Source organism: Chiloscyllium plagiosum, chromosome 5 (assembly GCF_004010195.1).
Source record: "Chiloscyllium plagiosum isolate BGI_BamShark_2017 chromosome 5, ASM401019v2, whole genome shotgun sequence".
Classification (NCBI taxonomy): Eukaryota; Metazoa; Chordata; class Chondrichthyes; order Orectolobiformes; family Hemiscylliidae; genus Chiloscyllium; species Chiloscyllium plagiosum.
This window is the reverse complement of record NC_057714.1, coordinates 57,688,030-57,710,547: the sequence shown is the minus strand read 5'-3', so window position 1 is coordinate 57,710,547 and position 22,518 is coordinate 57,688,030. Positions and strand designations below refer to the sequence as shown.

The 22,518-nt window shown below is 41.1% G+C and overlaps 1 protein-coding gene and 2 pseudogenes across 1 annotated transcript in view; all 3 read left to right on the top strand.

The window, feature by feature from the left end:
* The window catches only part of LOC122550254 (contactin-associated protein-like 2), a 2,198,962-nt gene that overhangs the window by 2,044,237 nt on the left and 132,207 nt on the right, over positions 1–22,518 (top strand). The gene's annotated exons all lie outside the window — the stretch shown is intronic.
* Positions 17,700–17,818, top strand: LOC122550380 (annotated as a pseudogene).
* On the top strand, positions 17,820–17,928 carry LOC122550382 (annotated as a pseudogene).

Below are 22,518 nucleotides of genomic sequence, written 5' to 3'. Positions count from 1 at the left end.
GTGTGGACTTGTTGGGCCAAATGGCCTGTTTCCACACTGTAGGGATTCTATAATTCTACAAGCTATCACCTTGAGCTGTCAAGGCAATTAAAACACAGCCCTGTAAATGCTTGAAAGCCTACACTGTCAGAAGAAACAGTGCTTGCTTTTTCATTCTTTTGGCATAAGCTTGAATGTTACCATGACAGAGTTGTACTACGTGATTAATTGCACACCTTTTCAGTATCACAGTGGGGTGCCTGTCAACTTAGAGTTTAATTGACAGTTTCAATTCATTATGAATTACTTTAAGGAAACTATAAATTCCATTGTTTGTTTTTATATTGGAGTAAAGGAAGTTTAATGCAATAGAATGAGATTTTATCACTTTTTTTTATATTGAATTCATCAATAGACATCGAACAAATGTATTTTAATCAGCATGGGTCCTGTATTCTCTCCTTGGCAGATACTGGGTGGTTGACATGATAAGTGTCATGTCAAAACATCATGAGTTGCCTCTAAATTGGAATTGAGGTATGAAATATCATGAGGTGTGAATAGACATGTAGATTCTGAGGAGCATTAGGCATGTGTCAAGCTTGGAGTGAAGGAGATGCCATAGTATGTAGTTGGGACATGAGGTGGCATTCTTTGGCATGAATAGAACATGGGGATATGTTGAAAGAGATAAGGAGGGGTGAGGGCTGGGGTCTGCTTATTCTTTTACACTTTTCTTCCATATCTTTAACAAAAGGTGCCAGTATACTAAGGTTAACCTTTCATCCAGGTCAACACCATGCCTGGCAGCTTCTGAACTCTTCTTGATGTTACCCACCACAACTCCCATTTTCACCCTCAAACCTCAAACAAAACTGAATAGAATGTCAACTTTTCAGGTCATTTCTTTTCCACAGGTTGGGTTAGCAGAGCTGGGAACTGTTCTGAAACTTACTTGAGAAAGCAAAATATAGGCTCCAGATACATTATGTTGTAAAAAGGGGTCATTCAGTCTCCAGAGATGAAAGAGCAATCAAATCAGTTTCATTTCCCTTTTATATCCACAAATTTCTACAAGTTTATTTTCTGCAAATCTCTTTCAAATTTCTTTTTGAAATGATGGATTGTCTCTGTTTCCATCATTGTCCTAGGCAGCGAGTTCCAGGTGCATAAAAATAGTTATTCCTCACAATCCTTCATAAATCTTCTGTTTTCCTAGTCCATGTACCACTAACTAATGACAGTATTTTGTTTCTTTTTATACCTTATCTGAACTTTTACTAATCTTACACTTCTTCGTCAACTCTCTCCTGAACATCATTTGCTCAAAGGAGTCCAATCCCAGCTTTTCCAAACTAACACCTCATACCAAGCCATACACAGACAGACAAACAACTAGATAAGGCCAAAGGTGCTAGCTATATATTTAAAGGTGCTAGCTATATATTTAAAAGTGCAAAATAATGTACCACCCATGCCACCAAAGTATCATCAATAAGTTTTCGTCTTCATCTCCATCTTACTGCATCTCAGTATACTCTGTGTTTCCATGGCTGGAATGGAAGGAGCTTGCTGGACAGTAGAGCCCATTGGCCCTGGAGATTTAGTCAGGTGACCATGGGAGTTTCAGTCCAGACAGGACAGACTTGTCCAGGGTCTTCTTGCCAAAACTTCCAACAGTCAGAGGAAAGGAGGCAGGGTGTAGGGGGAGGGTCCAGCCATCTTTGGAGTGGTCTGAGTGGAGACTTCTGACTTCACCTTCTGGCTGGATGCTTCTGCCCTGTTTCCTAGAGAGGAAGGAACATCTGCCTTTCTCACCAGATTCCTCATCCCTTTGTCACCATGCCTTCATTACTTATGGCCAATAGCTGGGACAATGGAGTGAAGGTATATGCACCTTTCCAGCAGATGTGGAGGTGTTGGACCTTGCTGACCATGGCAGTGACTAAGCTGCCAAAGCTTCTGGGTAATGAGAGTGATTGCCTCTCACTTACCTGTCTGCTGCTCGAGTTCCTTCCTGTGCACATGGACGAAGTTCCGGATTGCAGTCACCATAAGAAATTACAGAAAGTTGTGAACACAGTCCAGTCCATCATTCAAGCTAACCTTCCATCCATTGTCTCCATCTACACTTCTTGATGCCTCAAAAGGCAGCCATTATCATGAAAGGTGGACAAGCAGGAGGCTGGAAAAACACAGCAAAGCAGGCAGCATCAGGAGGTGGAAAAGTCAACATTTCAGGTATAACTTTGCTTCAGGACTGAAGAAAGTAGTCCCAGTCTTCTCCTCTCAGGATGACAATTTTCTCCTCAAAAAGGGTGAGAAGCTGAATATGAGACATCCCTTCACTTGTCCAGTCTCTCCCTGTCCTGTTATAGCAGATTGCTCCTCAAATTAGAAAGTTGGAAGAATCGTATGAGATGAAAGAGGGTGGCACAATGTTTAGTATTGGTGTAGGTGGTGAGGTATCGTAAGAAATTAAGTAGACAGAACAGAGGCCATACAGAGTTATTAATGTGGGGGAGGTTCAGGGAGTTGAGAATGGTAGCAGGTCAATGTTGAAAGAAATAGTGAGAGCAGTCATGCATGAACTTTGGTAGCAGTTGTGGATATGGAGTGAATCTGAGGTAGGAGAGAAAAGTGTGGCACTGACTCTGGTGGAGCAGAGAAGGTCATTGACCTTCCCCCAGAACTGCTGGGCATTCCTCCAAACTGGGGCTATGGCACTGAGCCAGGGAGCAACCTCAGACGAAGCTGCCTGTGTCTGGTGTTGTGGCCTTTTCTGCTGGTCCTTTGAAAAGAGACACTTCTCACTTTATCAACACTACATCCAGGACCTCCAGGTCGCTGTTGGAGAATCACGGTGCGATTTTTCCATTATCTAACACTTTCTGGGGATATCCTTGATCAAGCAGGAACAGTGAAGTGACGAGATGGCAATTGGTTCTGATGACCTGAAATGTTGACTCTGCTTTCTCTCCACAGTACTCCCAGCCCTGCTGAAAGATCTCCAGCAAATTCTGTTTTTATTTTAGATTTCCCACAATTTTGTTTTTTTTTGTCAGGAGAAAATGTGTGGCTTCAGTTTGGTGAGTTTATGAAAAAAGGGTCTCATTTACAAATGAGCTGAGAATTGCGAGTTGAGAAAAATGTGGTCCCTTTCCACAAGAAAAACAACCATAAAATCAGTCACTTAATTAAAAAAAGTGAATAAAGACCTTTCGAACTAATGATAATTCATTTGATACCTACCCGAGCAAAGCCATTCTCCTATATTTTACAATTGAATTGTACTGTGGAATCAATGGTCAGCCCAATAGACAGAATATACAATCTTCTGCTTTAAGGAATTCTGAATGTAGTCGCAGTTAAAATGAGATAACAGTTCAGGAAATAGAGGGTGTAATTATTCAGAATATTTTGTCGTTTGTAAGAAGGATATCAAAATCACTATCAAGCAAGAGGCAAATTGCTGCATTCAAAGTCAAAGATGGTAATGTTCTAATCTATGTCTCCATTTTAATCCTTAAATTATGCAGCTTCACAACCGACTATTCAGGAGTGTCATGAATATGTTGGCACTCAACTGAAGATAAGTCTAGAAACAATGACCCCCTCTTCTTAGCAATAAAAACATGTTATACATTTTACAAATTCTATTGTTTATAAAAACAAAAGGGAAGTTTCAACTTTTTGTTTTATTTTTTGTGTAAAGTAATTGAAGTTTGATGATATAGTGCTTTTCTTACGATGTTAAAATAATCACTGTATTATGACCTGTGGAACTGTAATGTTAGAGAGACCACAGAAAGGAATACATGAACATACAAATTGAGAACAGGATTAGGCCAAACATGCCCTTAGGTATGTTTGGCCATTCAATAAAACATTACTCCAAATTCCTGCCTGCTCTGACATCTTTCCTCCTGCTTGTTTATCAAGATTTTATTTGCCTTTGCCTCGAAAATATTCAAAGGCTCTATTTTCATTGCTTTTGAGGAAGTGAGTACCATAAAGCTCTCAACTCTTTGTGATAATTTTCCCTTGTCTTTGTCACAAATGGGAAACCCCTTACTTTTAAGCATATCATATAAACTTAGCTTTGACCCTTAGTTCAATTCTCCCACTCTGTCAAGAGACCTAAGGATGTTATGTTTCAATCAAGATGTCTATTCTTTTCTAAACTCCAATGGGTATAAGCCTTGCCTGTCCAACCCTTCCTGATAAACCAGCATGCTCTTCTGGCTATTAGTCTTGTAAACTTTCTCTGAACTGCTTCTACTACATTTGTATCCTCCCTTAAGCAACAAGGCCAATACTGTGCACAGTGCTCCAAATGTGGTCTCACCAAATACATGTATAACTCAAGCATAACCTCCCTCCTTTTCTATTTAATTTCTGTTGCAATAACATTTAATTAGATTAATTAATTATTTGCTGTGTACCTACATACTAATAATTTTATGATTCATGTACATGGGCATCCAGATCCTTCTGTATCTCAGAGGTCTGCAATCTCTTGTTATTTAGATAATATGCTTTGTTTTAATACTTACTGCCAAAATGGACAATTTCACAATTTCCCATATTATAATCAATTTGACAGATCTTTGCATAATCTATCCTGACATAGCCTCCTTAAATCCACTCCACAATTTAATTGCCTCCCAATCTTTGTCATCAGCAAATTTAGTGAACGTAGCTTTGGGCTCTTCATCAAAGTCTTTTAGGTAAATTGTAAAAAGTATGGCACACTGCTTGTTATATCTTGCCAACCAGACAGTGACAAATTCTTGCCTATTCCAATTCCTGTTAGCTCCTGCTTATATGTTACCTCCTACACCATGAGCATTTGTTTTCTTAATAACCTTTGATATGACAGCTCATCAACTGCCTTCAGAAAATCAAAGTACAGTACATCTGCTGGTTCTACTCTAGAGACAGCAAATGCTACTTCTTCAAAAAACTCGATTAAATTTATTAAACATGAACTTCCTTTTATGAAACTGACTCTACTAGTTTTCCTTGAACTTATCTTTCTCCAACAGACAGAAAACTAACTGGCTTGTAGTTTCCCACTTTCTGTCTCCTCCATTTTTGTACAAAGGAGTTACATGTGTTCATTTCCAATCTAACAGTACCTTCCATAAATCTATAGGGAGAGGCTGAACAGGCTAGGGCTGTTTTACCTGGAGCGTCGGAGGCTGAGGGGTGACCTTATAGAGGTCGGGGTCGGGGAGTCCAGAACTAGAGGGCATAAGTTTAGGGTGAGAGGGGTAAGATATAAAAGAGACCAAAGAGGAAACTTTTTCACGCAGAGGGTGGTGCGTGTATGGATGAGCTGCCAGAGGAAGTGGTGGAGGTTGGTACAATTGCAACATTTAAAAGGCATTTGGATGGGTATATGAATAGGAAGGGTTTGGAGGGATATAGGCTGGTTGCTGGCAGGTGGGACGAGATTGGGTTGGGATAACCGGGCGGCATGTACGGGTTAGACCGAAGGGTCTGTTTCTGTGCTGTACATCTCTATGAGTCTATATCAACTCACTCACTAGTCACTTCTTTTAAGACTCTAGAATGAAGCCGATTGGGACCTGGAGACTTGTCAGCATGAAGATCAATTAATTTGTTCAGTATCACTTGCTGGATATTGTGATTTTCTTGAGAACCCCGTCACTTCCATTTCCTGATTATACAGCTATTTCTGGAATGTTGCATGTTCCCTCTATAGAAGAGACCAATGTAAAGTTCCAGTTAAATTTATCTAACATTACCTTATTTCCCATAATTAAGTGCCTAGATTCACTTTCTACAGAACTAAATTTCACTTTGTTAACTCTTCTTTTTCTTAAAATAGCAACGGCAACTCTTACTATATGTCAGTACATTTCTTGCTAGCCCTTTTCCCTCCTCAAATTTTTTCCTCCTCATTAATCTTTTACTCATTTTTGTTTTTTTTGTACATTCTGTCCAGTCTTCTGATCTGCCACTTATCTTTGTGTTATTTTTTGCTTTTCTCTTAAGGTTTGACAATATCCTCAATTTTTAACATTGAATGGTGTGTCCTTCCCTTGGGTTTACATAGATTACTTACAGTGTGGAAACAGGTCCTTCAGCCCAACAAGTCCACAACGCCCTGCCGAAGTGCAACCCACCCATACATTTACCCCTTACCTAACACTACGGACAATTTAGCATGGCCAATTCACCTGACCTGCACATCTTTGGACTGTGGGAGGAAACCGGAGCACCCGGAGGAAACCCACGCAGACACGGGGAGAACGTGCAAACTCCACACAGTCAGTCGCCTGAGTCGGGAATTGAACCCGGGTCTCTGGCGCTGTGAGGCAGCAGTGCTAACCACTGTGCCACCATGCCGCCCACTTATTTTACTTGTTTGATTGTAGCTGTTCTGTGTATTCTAAAATATCCTCTTAAATGTCTAACACTGAAGTTATATCCCTTATACTAATTATCCAGATCACTTTTCATGTGCTCATAATTGCTTCTATTTAGGTCGAAAATACTAATCATGGATCCACTCTTCTCTTACCCAAACTGAATGTAACATTTAGTCATATTATGATCACTGCTATCCAAGGGTGCCTTCACTAATTCATCCTATCTCATTACACAATAATGGGTTTTGTATAGCCTGCTGTCTGGTTAACTTCAAGAAGTGCTAAATTAAGAAACTATGCTGATATCATTCTATAAACTCATTAGACCTCCTTTGCCAGTTTAATCTTACCAGTCAGTGTGTAAATTAAAATCTCCGATAGTTATCGCAGAATCTTTCTGACAAAATTCCATTATTTCTTCCTTAATACTTCTTCCACGTTGTTTTGCTGTAAGGAATCCTATATATCATTCCCACAAATGACTTCTTGCCTTTGTCATCACTACCCAAACTACTCATACATCCTGGTTTCCAAAAGTTACTTCTCTGTTACACAACTGCGATCAGAGCCACCCAAATAGAATCTAAACAAACCTCTTTATTTTCTTGAAAAGGGTGTTTTCCCTATCAAAGAAAAATATCCCTGATCTTCCAAACTGGAACCTAATGCAAACTGTTTACTCTGTTCATTTGTAAAATTTGCACAATGTCAACAAAATCCTGTAACACATTTGGAAGTCTTTCTGTCTTACTGTGTTTTAAAATAATCACCATGGCTACAGAAATACTTATGAACTTTTTCAGACACATAGTAGTTCAAACTCAAAAGTCCAAGATCAAAAATAAATTATATTAAAATATATATAAATCAAATGCCTCAATTGCCAAAAGGAGAGTGCAGCATGGTGGGATTGTCCCTTGAGGAAAGATTGAGGAGACTCGGGCTTCATTCTCTGGAGTTTCAATGAATATGAGGCAATCTTATTTGAACTAACAAAATTCTTAAAGGTAGAGGCAGGTTAAAGACAGAAAGATTGTTTCCTTTGGCTTGGGGTTTGAAGGAAGATGTTGGGTTTCGAACCAGGAGACATAATCTCAGAGTCTCATGGCATTGTGGAGTGGGATGTCAAGGAAATTCTTTATTAACTCTTCATTAAGAAGGCAATGATTCTTTGGAATTCTATATCACAGACAGTGGTGTTAACTGAGTCACTAAGTGCAAGAAAGAGATTGATATGTTTACAATTACTAATGATATTATAAAATGTGGCATGGAGGTAGATGATTAGTCTTAATCTAGAATGACAGATCAGTCTCAAGGGGCTTATTAACCTAACCTGGTTCTATATTCCCATGTAATACACATGTTCAGCATATGTACAATGAAAGTGGTGTTGCCACATGATATATCACAAAGCAGAGCACTGACCTGTTAAAACAACACTTCTGTCACTTAAACATTTCCAGAGGAACCCTGCAGTACTCAGCAGAGTAGTTGTCAAGAATTGTGGGACTCTGCTGCACGCTATATAAGCTCACCATTAAAGACTGTCTCTGCCACCAACTATGTAGCAAGCAAGTAAGGAGCAGGAGCACATAATGCATTTTAATGTGGTTTTACAACTTTGAAACAGAGATGGCGGTTCAGGAAAAAACATTAAAACTTGCAAGTAATGCACACTGGTCTGAGTCATTTTGCATACTTCTGAACAGTGATCTATTATGATCAAGACATTCATTTCCGAGTAGTCTGGCATTTTTACTATTTTTAACCTGAGATGATGCATTTGAAAATGTTGAGGGAAGAAACTGGGCTATTGCAGGAAAATAGGGGCCCAGTGACAAACACAGGAAGGACAATGGCAGCAGATACGTGGGAACATTGCCACCTGCAATTTTCCCTGCAAGTCACTCACCATCCTGACATGGAAATCTATCACTAGTCCTTCAGTGTCATTGGATCAAAATCCTCCCAAAAGGCGCTGTTGCTCTACCTACAGCACATGGACTGCACGGTTCAAGAAGGCACCTTTGCCAGGGCAATTATGGTTGGGTAATAAATGTTGGCTCACTTATGTCACATGAGTGAATAAAAAAACATTCAAAATATTTGCATCTCCTCAAGTTTGAGATCCCTTATAAAAACAGCAGATTTGTATTCATAACTCCACATCAAAGACAGACAATACTTTAATAACCTCCTTGAGCTGTCAGTCAATTGGTAAATTTGGGTTTTTGTACTGAGATAATATTATGCTATGGAAAACTACCAAGCCTTAAAAATATCCAATTGATCAAAAAATGACTTTTTAATTTTTTAACCGTTTGGCAATTTAAGGAGCTCCACAGTTGACAGATCAGCAGATCTCGTACATCCTTCAAGAACATTTATGACTATTCCAAAACTTTATAACTTCCAAAATGGTGGCATGAATAATGTTGAAACCTGATGATGTTACAAGGTGGAAATAAGCAATTTTAGTAATGGTGTAAATATATAGTTGAAAGCTCTGCGTGGGTTTCAAGTATGTCATCAGGTTTGCAAATAGACTGTTGCCAGAGAAAGCAATGGACTTGATAACATGTGAACCAAAGATTAAAAGATACAAAAATGACTGCTAATTCTTTGTTTCCAGGCATGGCAGGGAATAAATTAGTTAGATTTTTCAGCATTGTAGTGCTGCTTGGCTGAGCAATAATCTGAACTGTAACCATATCTCCAGAAAGGTGAGGATTTTCTGCAGGCATTCAAAAGGGAGCTGGATGATGCTGAAGGTAGTTGATATCATGCTGCTCAAATGGTTGGAACATTGGTAGTGAGTCTCCTGCTCACTGTTTTTTAATGACTGGAAAGTGAACTTGCACATTCACATGTGAGAGGGCTTTGCTAGAGTTAATTTAAATTTGCCATTTTTTTTATTTTGCTCACTTTGTGTGGAGATTGAGAATGGCTGGCAAGAGGGAGATGGTTGAGTGAGTAATCAATGAATAGATATTCTCCAGCACTTTGTTTTCATATATTTGTTTTAAGGTTATGATTACCATTTCCTCTTGCAACAGATTTTCCAGTTGGATTTCTCCTGTCGTTTTGGGTTTTGGAAGAACGAGTAAAAGGACAAGAAAGATTTTCCATGTTGGTCAGGAAGCAGCACGTGCCCACAGGCATTTCTACACTCTGATACATGGAGAGACTCTTCTCTCCCAGTTAATCTGATATTGTTATGATGCCATATCAGATCACCTTTTTGTGATGATCCAGCCACAATAAACATATTTAGGTTGTGGATCAGAGTGGGTCAGATAGCATCCATGAAGAAAGAGTAAGTGAATGTTTCGAGTCCAGATGACTCTTCATCAGAGTCCTAACCCCAGCCCTTGCCATGTATTCACCCTACCTCCTGATCTTCCTCACTGAGGCTGAACGTACTGTCCTCAGTGAAGGACTCAGCTTCCTACCCTTATGTCCCACCTTAACAAAATTGGGGCTCATCATGGCATTGAACTGTTTTTCTACCGCCACCGTATCAGTGCTCACTTCTAAAGGCAGGACTCCCCACCTCGGTTCACTGATCCCTTCACGCACCTCTAGTATTCACCCTCCACTTGAATCCCCTTCCCCTTCCCTCGATCACTTCATTGAAAACTGTAATGTGATATCAGCTGTCTAAATTTCTCTGCTCCTCTCACCCACTCTAACCTGTCCCCTTCTGAAATTGCCGCACTTCGTTGTATTAGGTCCAACCCTAACTTTACTATCAAAGCGGCTGACAAAGGTGGTGATGCTGTTGTGTGGCGCGCTGATCTTTATCTTGGGAGGGCTGCGTGCCAGCTCTCAGACACTTCTTTGTACCACCCCGGACCATGACCCCACATCCAAACAGCGATCTATTGTTGTCAGGTCTGTCACTGACCTCGGCTCTGATGAAGAGTCATCTAGACTCGAAACGTTAGCTTGCACCCTCTCTATGGATGCAGTCTGACCCGCTGTGATCTCCAGCAGTCGTTGTTTTCAGTAGAGTTTCCAGCATCTGCAGTAATTTGCTTCTTCCTAATGAATTGAGTGTGTTTTGGATGTTTAGGGAGGGATACTGACCTAAGAAAAATAGAATTTAGTGAATGCTCAGAATTTTTTCCCAAGGAAACCGGTTGTGGCCATGCTAGAATGAATGAGAAGCTTTAACATGGAAGCTTTAACACTGCTTTAGCAGTGACTTTAATTGAGATTTGAGTGTTTATAAAGATCTTGCTGTGGAAAAAGGAATATTGTGAGCTTCCATAGTGATTGGAATGATGGTCAGGTGAATCTCATTAAATATGAGATCCTTGATTGGGGTTGTTAGCCCCGGCCAATCAGGGAGCCCTGGCTGACAGATATAAACAAGAGATTATCATAGCTGATCCTGTATCAACGTGGGAATAAAATATAGTTTACAATATATTTCCTCGTAATATGTCCAAAACAGTGGATATTAAAATATTTATACATATTTATACTGAAGTATAGAGGTACTGAAGTGAACCTTTGGAAAGATATTGATTTCTTCGGGCTTTTTCTTTTTGTGACATTCTGCAGTGAGGTTGGCTACACTTACGTAGTGCGTGGAAATAAAACAAATATTTATTTACTTGTAAAAAAAAATAAACAAGAGATTGAGAGAGTCTCCCTTTCCTAGGGATGGGCTCTGAGCTGGCTGAAAGAAGAAACATAAAAAAACAAACAGGAGATTCAAAGAGTCTTCCGATCTGAGCTGGCTGGTCAGAGTCCATGTACTGTGCACATGTCAATGAAGGGTGACTTGGTGACAGGATACCAGCCTCTGTGCAATTACTTCAGTTTCAACCATAGAATTGCAAAGTCATAGAATCACTATAATGTGAAAACAGCTATTCAGCAAATCAAGTCCACACTGAAGGTCATCCCACCTAAATCCAACCTCCTACCCTTGTAACCCTGCATTTCCAATGGCTATCCCACCCAGCCTGCAAATCCTTGGACACTATAGGCAATTTAGCATTGCCAGTCCATCTAACCTGCACATCTTTGGACTGTTAACTTTACCGATGTTTGTAATAAAATCTTGCCAACACTTTTGGCTAGTATAATATTGTTCATGATTTTTTTCTTATTTAGAATCATTGATTCTTTGTGTTAAAAGTACACTGGCAGACTCTTGTGAATGTGTTCAGTGACTGACCTCCACATAAAAAGAAAAACATAGTTAGGATCTAACAAGCCAGGTCTAACTTTTGGATCTGACTTTTCCAAAATTATCATCATCTAAAATCATAACACAAGTCTGTTTTTATATGAGATTAAATACTTGTGGAGATATTGATGTTTTAAATGGATTTCCATGAATTGGTGTCATTTCTTTATAAAGTGAACTACCTAAAAATATTTTGAACTCTATTTTATCTCAGCATGGATCCTTGGTGTCAGCCTATGATGGATGAGCATGTGGGATGTAAGGGCAATGGGCAGTCATGAGCAATCATGAGATGGTACTAAGTTGGCATGGGGCTCTGGGAACCATGGGGGAGGTCTCAGCTTAACAGTAAACTGGCAGGGTGCTGTAAAGGGAAATCCAATCTGGCCAATTACCATCACTAAGCAAAAAACTGTACATGCTGGAGATCTGAAACAAAAACAGAAATTGCTGGAGAAACCCAGCAGGTCAGGCAGCATCTGTAGGAGAAAGCAGAGTTAATGTTTCGAGTCTGGTGACCCTTCATCATAAAGGCAAAGACTTTGTCAAATACTAGGAGAGAAAACAAAAGTATTGACGATGAGCAAAAAGAACGAGTAAAGCAGAAATCCTGTCGGACAGAGGAGTAGAACCTCTTCAAGGTGGGCATACCTGGAAGAGAAGTAGCAGTGAATTGAACACTAAAGTAAAGAACTGCAGATACTGGAGATCTGAAACACAAACATAAATTACAGGAGAAACTCAGGTCTTGCAGCATCTGGAGAGAGAAAGCAGTCTTAATGTTTCAAATCCAGTGGCTCTTCATCAGAGCCAATTACCCTCTCATCGGCTCACTGACACCATCAGCAAAGTGATGGAAGGATTAGTTGACAGTGCTATCAATTGACACTTACACAACAAAACCTGCTCACCGTTGCTCAGTTTATATTCCACCAGAACCATTTGCCTTTGACTTATTACAGGACAAAGGAGCTAAGTTTACAAGGTGAGCTGACAGTGACTGCATGAGAACATTATTTCAATGAGCCACCACCAGCACAGAGGAACTACAAACAGCAGAGGAAAATCACCTATATAGCGTATTCAAAGAGAATATTCATAGGTACCCAATGAACACACTCCACCGATTCCTCAGCAACAAAGGATGCATCCAGAAATCCTAACCACTCTCCCCTACATCAAAGACACATCAAATGACTGCCAAACTACTCAGACTTCTTGGCATCATGGTAGCTCATTTGTCCACCAACATACTAAAACAGCAGCTAATGAACTTGAAAGACCCTATACAAAAAACAAGCAAATGTCATTTACAAAATACCTTGGAAGAACTGTAACCAACACTACATTGGACAAAGGCAGAAAACTAACCACCAAGATACATGAACATCAACTAGCCACAAAAGACATGACCCACTATCACTAGTATCCTTACATACAGAAGAGGAAGGACACAACTTTGACTGGGATAACACAACCATCCTAGGACATGCCAAACAGAGATACTCACGAGAATTCTGTGAGGCATGGCATTCCAACCAGAACTATATCAGCAAGCATGTTGACTTGGACCCCATTTACCACCTTCTGAGAAAAATAATACCAAATGACATTACCACAGGAAATGACATCACTACAGAAATGACACCACCAACTCAAGGAAACTGAAACACGTAAATAGAAAGCTGGTCATAATGCAAGTGCTTCACTGGAGGCTCACTGATTATGTCACCTCGCATGGTGATGAAACATCTGAAAAGGAACCTTCCAACTCAGTGAGCAAATATACATCCAGTGACTGTCATTCATTAGGTAGGACTTTATTGATTGTGATGTAATGGCCATGTGGGAAGTGATATATTGGCTCATCTCTTTTCCCATTCCTCATGTGACCATAGCAAAAAGGAACAATTGAGATAGATTGAGAATGTTGTCAGCTGGCATAGACAGTACAAGGGGCTATTGGGGATGGGTGGGAAGCACGAATTGTCATATGTTGGCATGCACGTGCTGGGGAATAGGTGGAGTAGTGGGTATTGTGAAGGGTGTTAGCCAGAGTGCCTAACGTTTAAGAAATTATTGGAATGAAGTCCAAAATTCTTTTAAACACCTTCCCTCAGTGCATGGCAACATCTTTGGCTGCCCCCATTCTGCATCCAAGACAACAAACCTGACTGCAGGCGGCACCCATTTCTCTGGAATGACCATCTCACCATTCAAGATACTTTTCCCCAAGTTGAGTAGCACAAGCCAGAAAATCTCCCATATCATGCTACCCAGCAGGAGAGCAAAATTCTGATTATGTTGTGAACTTGGATTGCACATAAACCAGACTGCATATGAACTATAAATTTCTTTCCCTGAAAGATGTTACAGGCCTGTTTGATTTCACCTTCATGGAGATTTTTCTCTGGCCTGGTCCACAAATGACTTTATTTATTGATTTTAATTTTGCAAGTTATCATTGCAATGTTGTTAGTTCAATACAATAGCCATTCCACTGCCACATCTCAATATTAAAAATCTGCATTTCAGTCTTCCTACCTGTGTAGCGACAAAACACACATTTTGTGCAATTAATCATTGTTTAAATCAATCTGTTTAATTTATCCCCAACTGTTTTCGACCATGCCTGCAATTTAAACATATATTTCTCATTGCTCAGGAGCTGTAAAATCAAATTACTTTCTTTTCACCATATTCTACTTCACTCCAAATTCTGTTAGCCACAAATGACAGGCAGGTAAGGTGAAGGATGCACATGGTTGGGCAGTTTAATGCTTTTTTTTAATATGCCCACAACAGCTGACATCAAACTAAGGCATTCTGTATGTCAAGTGCAATATGTTGTCAAGCAATACTTGACAAATACAACCTTATGGAGCTATTACCTACTTTAGCTTCTCCATTTTTTTAGCTGTTAATCCTTCTAATATGCACAAGTAAGATTGATGAATTGAAATTAGTTGTACAAACTGTGAAGATTCTGTTGTTCTTTGGTTATTTGACCGCTGAAGTTGGGCTAATTGCTGAAACTCAATTAGTTTACAAGATATAAATTGGAATCTTTTCACCTTAGTCCCTATCAGAATGGCAGGACCATTTTTGCCTTTGGAGACTAAATTCTTCGAATTATATACTTGATTGTTGCTCTTTACCAGGTCAGTCACCCCACCTCTGAGCTCCCCCAGCAGTTATAGATGGCAAGCGGATGATGCATCCATTCCGTCCAAGCAAGGATTTTTATTGAAAGGGAACTCAATGTAGATCACAAAAGCTCATAAGCTCCTGGATTCTTCAAGCTATAGTAACCAGAGGAAAGAAAACGGGACCTGGGAAGGTTTTACATGTTTAACTACAGGTCCTGCTGCAAGAAATGAGTTCAATCAAGGACAGGAAGAAGCTCTCAATACAAACCGTGGATGGAAGTAACCGAGAAACGTAATCAATAGTGTGCTCCCTCCAGTTTGGAGTCAGTCCACAAAGAGGATCCAAGACCTCGAAAGCACAACAAGTGAATGGTGTTTCATTTTCAAATGACAAATTGCACAATCTAAATTAAAACAGAAAATACTGGGGGTTCCAAGAAGGTCCAGCAACACCTATGGAGAGTTAATATTTCAAGCTCTATCTGACTCTTCATCAGAAGATCATAATTAGCTTCTTAAAAACTTCTCAATTATTTAGTGAACAGATCGGGAAATCTTGAAGTGGACTGGATCATGTAATTATCCCAAGTTAATATCAATTTCTGGGACTGTAAAGTGCTATTTCACATTGGTAATTAATGCACCTCCCTATTTATCATGAATAGAATCTTCTGGGCCCACACAGAATGTTTGGAAAGCCAGGCTGAGAAACTGAATTGGAAGCCAAAACTTCTGTCAGGTTAACATTTCCAAATTCAAGAACTTGTTTTGCATTCATTGGTTTGTCACAAATATTCATTAAAATCTCAAACTACATTCACGGTATGACTTTCTTATCTTATAAATGGGAAACAGCTAAACCACAAAACCTGACTGCATATTCTAGTCCTGTACCTAACGGGGTAGACTGCATTCTCCCATAGCCAGTGAGGACAATACTTGTCAGCTTCTCAAATAAGCTAATTCAGGTGTAAATGGTGATACTGTTTATTAATGTGAGGGACTCCATGATCAGCAGGTTCTCATGAGCTGATTCATTACAGATCAAGTTTCTGCATCTGAACTCATTGCAACGGTGAAAGCTGATTGAGCCCATTCACATGCCACGTCAATGCAGCCACACTGGCTCACTCAAGTAGTGCTGCCTAGGATAGGCCTCAAATAAAAAGGGGTATCAATCGAAAGGGCCATAACTGGAGGATTTAAAGGTCAGGCTGGGCATTGGAATCTCAGTGTGTGTAGGTTCATTAGGGAGGGAAAGAATGTTGAGATTATGTGACTGAGCAAGGACAGAGGAGGAAGGGAAAGGAAAGAACAAGGCCATCAAAAGTAATGGTGGAGAAAGTATATTCAAAAGTGGGAAGGTACAATAGGGAAAAAAAATCAAAAGAGCTGTTAACCACTACATGTTGCCACTGTACCATTCCCTTCCAAAATAGGAATGTAAGAATGCACAGTGCAAAAGGGAGAGGCTCCAGATTTGTTCATACGTACTTAGGGAGGGCAAATACACACACAAAATAGGTTGACAAAAGCAAATTTTGATAAAGCATATAAGGCAAACAGTGACTATAAATTCAAAGGTACTAATATCTCAAAGCTTAAAAGCACTACCTGCTAGCCATATTACATAACTCAATAAAATTCATGATGAGAGCCCACAATCACCAGCAACGTTGATTTTTGATGGGGGCTTAATACAAAATCAATCATAAATTATCATTCAGAAGCCACTGCATTCTTGAGTTAACAAGATGGGCAGCAGTTGCTATACTGGCAGAGTGGAGGGGCTTGAGCTTAAAAGGGTCTGCACTGGCCACATATTTACCACATTCATGGAGAGCAATGTTGATATAAACAGCGCAGAGATCTAGATACCTGTCAGCTTCAGGAAAGGTCCAGACATCCTTAATATAGGAGGTAGACATCTTGGGCAATTTTTCATTCAAGACACAACCAGCATGAGAATGCTCTAAAGGATGCATTCACCTTGACAAAATCTCAACTGACAACTACAGATGTCGTTCTCCATCTCACTTCATAGATCCAGACGTCTATGCCATATATTCCAAGCACTGAACCTAGCACTGGTCTTAAAAATATAAGGAAAAGGAGGAAACAGCAATGACAGCTGATTCTGAGCCTTAAGGCTAAGTGGGCTGCAACAACAAAGAGTAAATGAAAAGAGGAATTAGGGTCATCAGTGCTGTCCATCACTCCACCAAGAGAAGGTGTACAAAAGGCATTGCATGTACTTTCAGAAGGGTGAATGACAGTGTGGGAGATGTCTTTACATGACGGGAGAAGCCATTACATACATCTGCCACCTCCTACATGTAGATTGTCAGCATCTTGGTTTGAGAGGAGGCGCAATAAGGAGCCTTTAACTGTAGTATGCATCTGATACTCAAAGGTTCCTGGCATGAGCCAACCAGATTCCTGAACAGGATGGGATTTCACTCCTTCAATTTTCAGCTCACTTGTGACCACTATCAACAATTCTAATTGGTATCTGCCCATTATCCAGTGAGGAGTCACAAATCATAGGATCTGTACAACTCCCAGGTTCCACGAATGTTTGCACCCTCCCTCCCCCCACCACCCATCCCTGCATGTTACCAAGATGCAAGGTTCATTTATCCTCCTAAGATTTTAATGCCTTTAATATATGACATCCAGAAATTAAATGTTGAAACTGGAAATTGCCTGCCTGCCAACAAAATCTGACGTTTTACAGCACATGGATATTGTAATGAGTTTTAAAGAATGCAATCGGGACCTGGCCAAAGCAGAGTCCACCAAGACCCTGAGCCTCTGAAGAAAAGGTTCCTTCCCATGTGTCTGTAACTTTCTTTCATGGTGTAGTGATTGGAACTAGGTGGACCTTATTGACTACAAGATCCTTGATTGGTTTGTTAACATGGCCAATCAGGAGGCACTGGCTGACCAATATAATCTGGGGGGGCCTACGGCTATACTAATCTGAAAACGCCCGATCTCATCTGCTCTCAGAAGCTAAGCAGGCTCAGGCCTGGTTAGTGCTTGGATGGGAGACCGCCTGGGAATACCAGGTGCAGTAGGCTTGCCTACGGCCATACTTGTCTGAAAATGTCTGATCTCGGAAGCTAAGCAGACTCAGGCCTGGTTAGTACTTGGATGGGAGACCGCCTGGGAATACCAGATGCAGTAGGCTATCCCCCTCCAACTCTATTTTGGTTTAGTCCCTACCCTCCCCTTCACTGTTTTGATCACACAGCATTGCCCTTCGATGTGAAGGGCACTGCTTGTCACTGGCCACTCGGGTGTTTTCCTACCTTCCTGGTGGTGGAAATTGAATAAAGATTCGTGCACTTTGTGTCTTTCACTGTGTTTCACATGTATACACACACACACATACCATGTGTGCTGGGGAAAAAATAAGCACTACCGCAGTTAGGCGGTAGTGTGGGGGTTAAAAGAAAAGAAATAAAGAGAAAAAATATATAATCTCGGGGGGAGGGGGGGTTAGCACTACCGCAGTTAGGCGATAGTGTGGGGGTAAAAGAAAGAAGAAAAAAGAAAAATTTAAAAAAAGAGCAGGAGTGTTAGACATCCTGAAGAAAAAAAGCAGGAGTGACAGATATCCTGTTCACACTGAGGGCTGGCTCTGAGGGAGCTGGGTCAGTGTCAAGAACTCAAAACAAAATCGGGGGGCGAGCGAATGAATAAAGATTTTACACCTGTTGTCTTTCAGTGTGTCTCACACCTGTACACACACAACATGGGTGAGGCAAAAAAATAATATGGGGGGGATTTAGAATCTCCTCAATCCAGGGGACTGACTCTGAGCTGGCTAGCCACAGCCAGTGTACTGTGCACAGGTAAATAAAGAGTGATTTGGTACCAGGATACTAGCCTCTGTGCAGTTATTTCATTGGTTATGGGAGAAAACATGTCTGAAAAACATTCGCTCTCAACAATTATCTTGTGATTGGTGTAAGCATTTCTGGCATACCTTTATTTGGGAAGTTTGACTCTTTCAATCCTGCTGTCGAAGACTGGGCCCAGTATGTGGAAAGAATACAATATTTTTTCCAGGCAAATGACATTGAAGCAGATAGAAAACAATGGGTAATCCTTCCAACTGCTTGCAGACACGCAGCATTTTCAGTTGTTTGGGACTTAACTTTCCCGGAGGCACCAGACACTAAAACCTTCCAAGAGTTGACAGAGCTGGTTAAGGAATATTATCATCCCTAACCTCCTTTCTTCTGAGATGCTATCAGTTTCATTTGGTTGTTAGATAACTAGGGGAATCCATGTCAGGATTTTTGATGAGGTTAAGATGACTGGCAGAGGCATGTGATTTGGGTTAACTCTGAATGAGATGCTGAGAGATCATTTGGTGTATGGGATCAATGATGTGTCCATGCAGAAATGCCTACTAGCTGAAGCCCGATTGGACTTCAAATGGGCACTGCAGCTGGCTTTGTCATTAGAAAATGCAGCATGTGGAGCATGGGAACTATAGGGCATCCCAATGGAAGTGGACATCCTCACCTGTCCAACTGAGCTTGGAGAACACCACTTGAGTGTAGGCAATCACAGAGTCTCACGCAGGGTATATCCTGATCAGAGGGATCCTAGGCCAGCCCACAGCAGAACCCCACAACAAAGTTGAACTTCAGCCAAGTGGCGAAAATGTTCTTCAGGATCTGGGCCGGCAAGCCATTGTGGCTACTGCTGGTTGAGGGATTCAAGACAGAAAAGCAGTCTTACAAGGACAGACATGAGTAAGAAAACTAGTAGCTGGTGGTCAGGAGGACGCACACCCTAGGAGGTCCCTCTACATGTGGGTTGGAACAATTAAATTGCTTAGCGACATCCAAATCAGAACCAATTTGAAATTAATGTTTGGTTAAATGGTCACCCAGTTCCCATGGAGCTCGATACTGGTGAAGCTGTATCAGTGATTGCAGAACCCGTCTTCAACAAGATTCGCTTCGGACTCTAAGTTTGTACAAGACCTCAGACAGACAGAGAACATACACTGGGGAATCATTGCAGATTAAGGGTACAACTTTGATTCCAGCCTCCTATGAGAAACAGTTGGTACAGTTAACACTGATGGTAGTAAGAGGCTCAGGCTCAAATTTAGAAAGATTCACCTAGATTGGCACAACATTTTTCAATTAAAAGAAAGCTGCTTTAGTCAAATCCTAGTGAAATACCCAGGGGTTTTCCAGGAAGGGCTTGGGACTATCAGACGTGCCAAAGTCACTTTATATGTTGACCAGGAAGCAATTCCATGATTTTGTAAGGCCTGCCCTATAGGCAAAATTAGAGGTGGAAATCAAGAGGCTGGAGAGTGAAGGAATCTCAAACTAGTGCAATTTGCAGAATGGGCAGTACCGGTTGGAATGATTGTGAAGCCATTTTGGGGATTTTAAGTAAATGGTAAACTGCTTTTCGCAGCTGGACAAATAATCAATCCCTCACATAGAGACGTCTACCAAAAGTTGGGGCGTGGAGGTTAGTCCTTTATGAAGGTGGACATGAGCCACACTTACCTGCAATTGCAGGTAGATAAGGACCTCCAGACGTACACCAGAATTAACACCTATAAGGATTTATACAAATATACAAGGCTGCCATTTGGTTATCATCAGCGGACCATGGACAATATTTTACAAGGGCTCGCCTAGGTTGCCATTTACCTGGATGATGTGCTAATAACCAGGAAGACCAATAAAGAGCACTTGGAGAACTTGGACATAGTGCTTAAACGTCTCTCCTAGGCAGGTGTATGCCTTAAGAGGGAAAGATGTGTGTTTCAGGCACTCCAAGTGACTTACTTGGGGTTACAGAGTCAACAAAATCAGGTTACACCCGTTCGAAAGATAAAGAGAGCAATCAAAGGAGTCCCGGCTCCCACCTCTGTACTGGACTTAGGTCTTTCCTTGGATTAGTGAATTATTATGGAAAATTCGTGCATTACCTGGCCTTCATCTTGGCACCCTTACATCTGCTATTGAAAAAGGGTCAGCCTTGGAAATGGTTGTATAGTCAAGAAGAAAAGCAGCAATTGTCATCTAAGGTGTTGGCCAATATGATCTGAAGCCAGAGGAGGTGCTGACATGTGATGTCTGCCCACATGGTATGGGGGTAATGTTGGCTCAACGGTGGCCCAATGGAGGGGAACGCTCAATAACATATCTATCCCGAAGTATGGCTGATGTTGACCACAACTATGCCTAGATACAGAAGGAATGTTTGACGGTCATCTTTGGTGTGAGGATGTTCCACCAGTACCTTCAGAGATGGGAATTTGTCATAGTTACATATCACTAATGACTGCTAAGGTTACTAAAGGGAGACAAGGCAGTGCCGCCCATAACTTCAGAGGAATTCAGCGTTGTTCTCAGCACGTAGAAGTACAAATTAGAACAATGTCCAGGAAGCTGATCCTCCACTGATGCTGCCTCCTTTGGAAGCACTCTCAATGGTTTTAAATTTCTTCGATACCCTTTTAGTCACTGCTGACAGTATCTGACTGTGGGCACAAAAAGAATTGGTGGTATTGAGGGAAGCAGAATGGCCATTGTAACCAGGATTGAAACCTTTCTGGACCCGGCGAGACTAGATCACCATAGAGTATGGCATGTTACTATGGAGAGCAAGAATGATTGTCCTAAGTAACCAGGATCATCCAGGGGTTTCCAAGATGAAGATGCTAGCAACAAACTAGATCTGGGGACCAGGGTTGGATGCCGATATATCTGTGTTGGTAGGGCTGTGCCCAGAATGCTAGCAAGGACAAAAAGTATCACTGGTGGCACCCCCACATTCGTGGGTATGGCCAGATAAACCCTGGACTCAGTTGCATGTTGACTATGCCAGTCCTTTCCTGGGCTGAATGTTCCTGGTCATTTTGGATGCCCATTCAAAATGGTCAGACATGCATAAAGTTTGGTCAGCAAACTCAGGGATGATGAGGGAGAAGCTGCAAGCGTTGTTTGACATACACAGATTCCCCAGAAGTATTGGTCATGGACAATGGGACATCATTTTCCAGCAGGGAATTTGAATATTTCCTAAAGTTGAATGGTACATAGCACATAAGGACAGCTCCATAGCATTCAATGTCCAATGGTCTAATAGAAAGAGCGGTCCAAACATTGAAGGTGGGCTTAAAGAAACAGCTTATAGCATCACTCAATACTAAACTGTCCTAGTTCCTGTTCCATTATAGGACCACCCCACACACAACAACAGAGATAGCTCCAGCAGAGTTGCTGATGGGGCGAAGACTTCTCACCAGCTTCAACCTGATATTCCCAGACCTGGGGGAGAGGGTGAAACAGCAGCAGGAACACTAAATCCAACTACATGCCTCCACTAAACAAAAGAGACATAATTCAGAAATTGAAGTTTAGTGCCAGACCCATGGAGATTGTCCTGTATGGGTTTGAGACGAGTTTGACATGAGCTCAGGTCCGGTGACTTACAAAGTTCAGGTAGGTGAGGCAGTCCTGAACAAACATGTCAGTCACCTGAAAGCTGTTACCTCACAAACGGTACAGAAGGAAATCATACCTGGCCCCTCAGAACAGCTGAAAGGCCTATCAGAAACTGTAGTACTCCTCCTCCTCCATCTATTGTTGAGGAAACCTCAGAGTCTGAAATAGATGCAGCCTCGATATCATTACTGTCAGAAGTAGAGGAGGATACTCTCCTGAGATGCTCCAGATGTAAGAGGCAGGCTTTGGTCCAGTACATACCGCCTGTGCCTGAGTCAGAATCG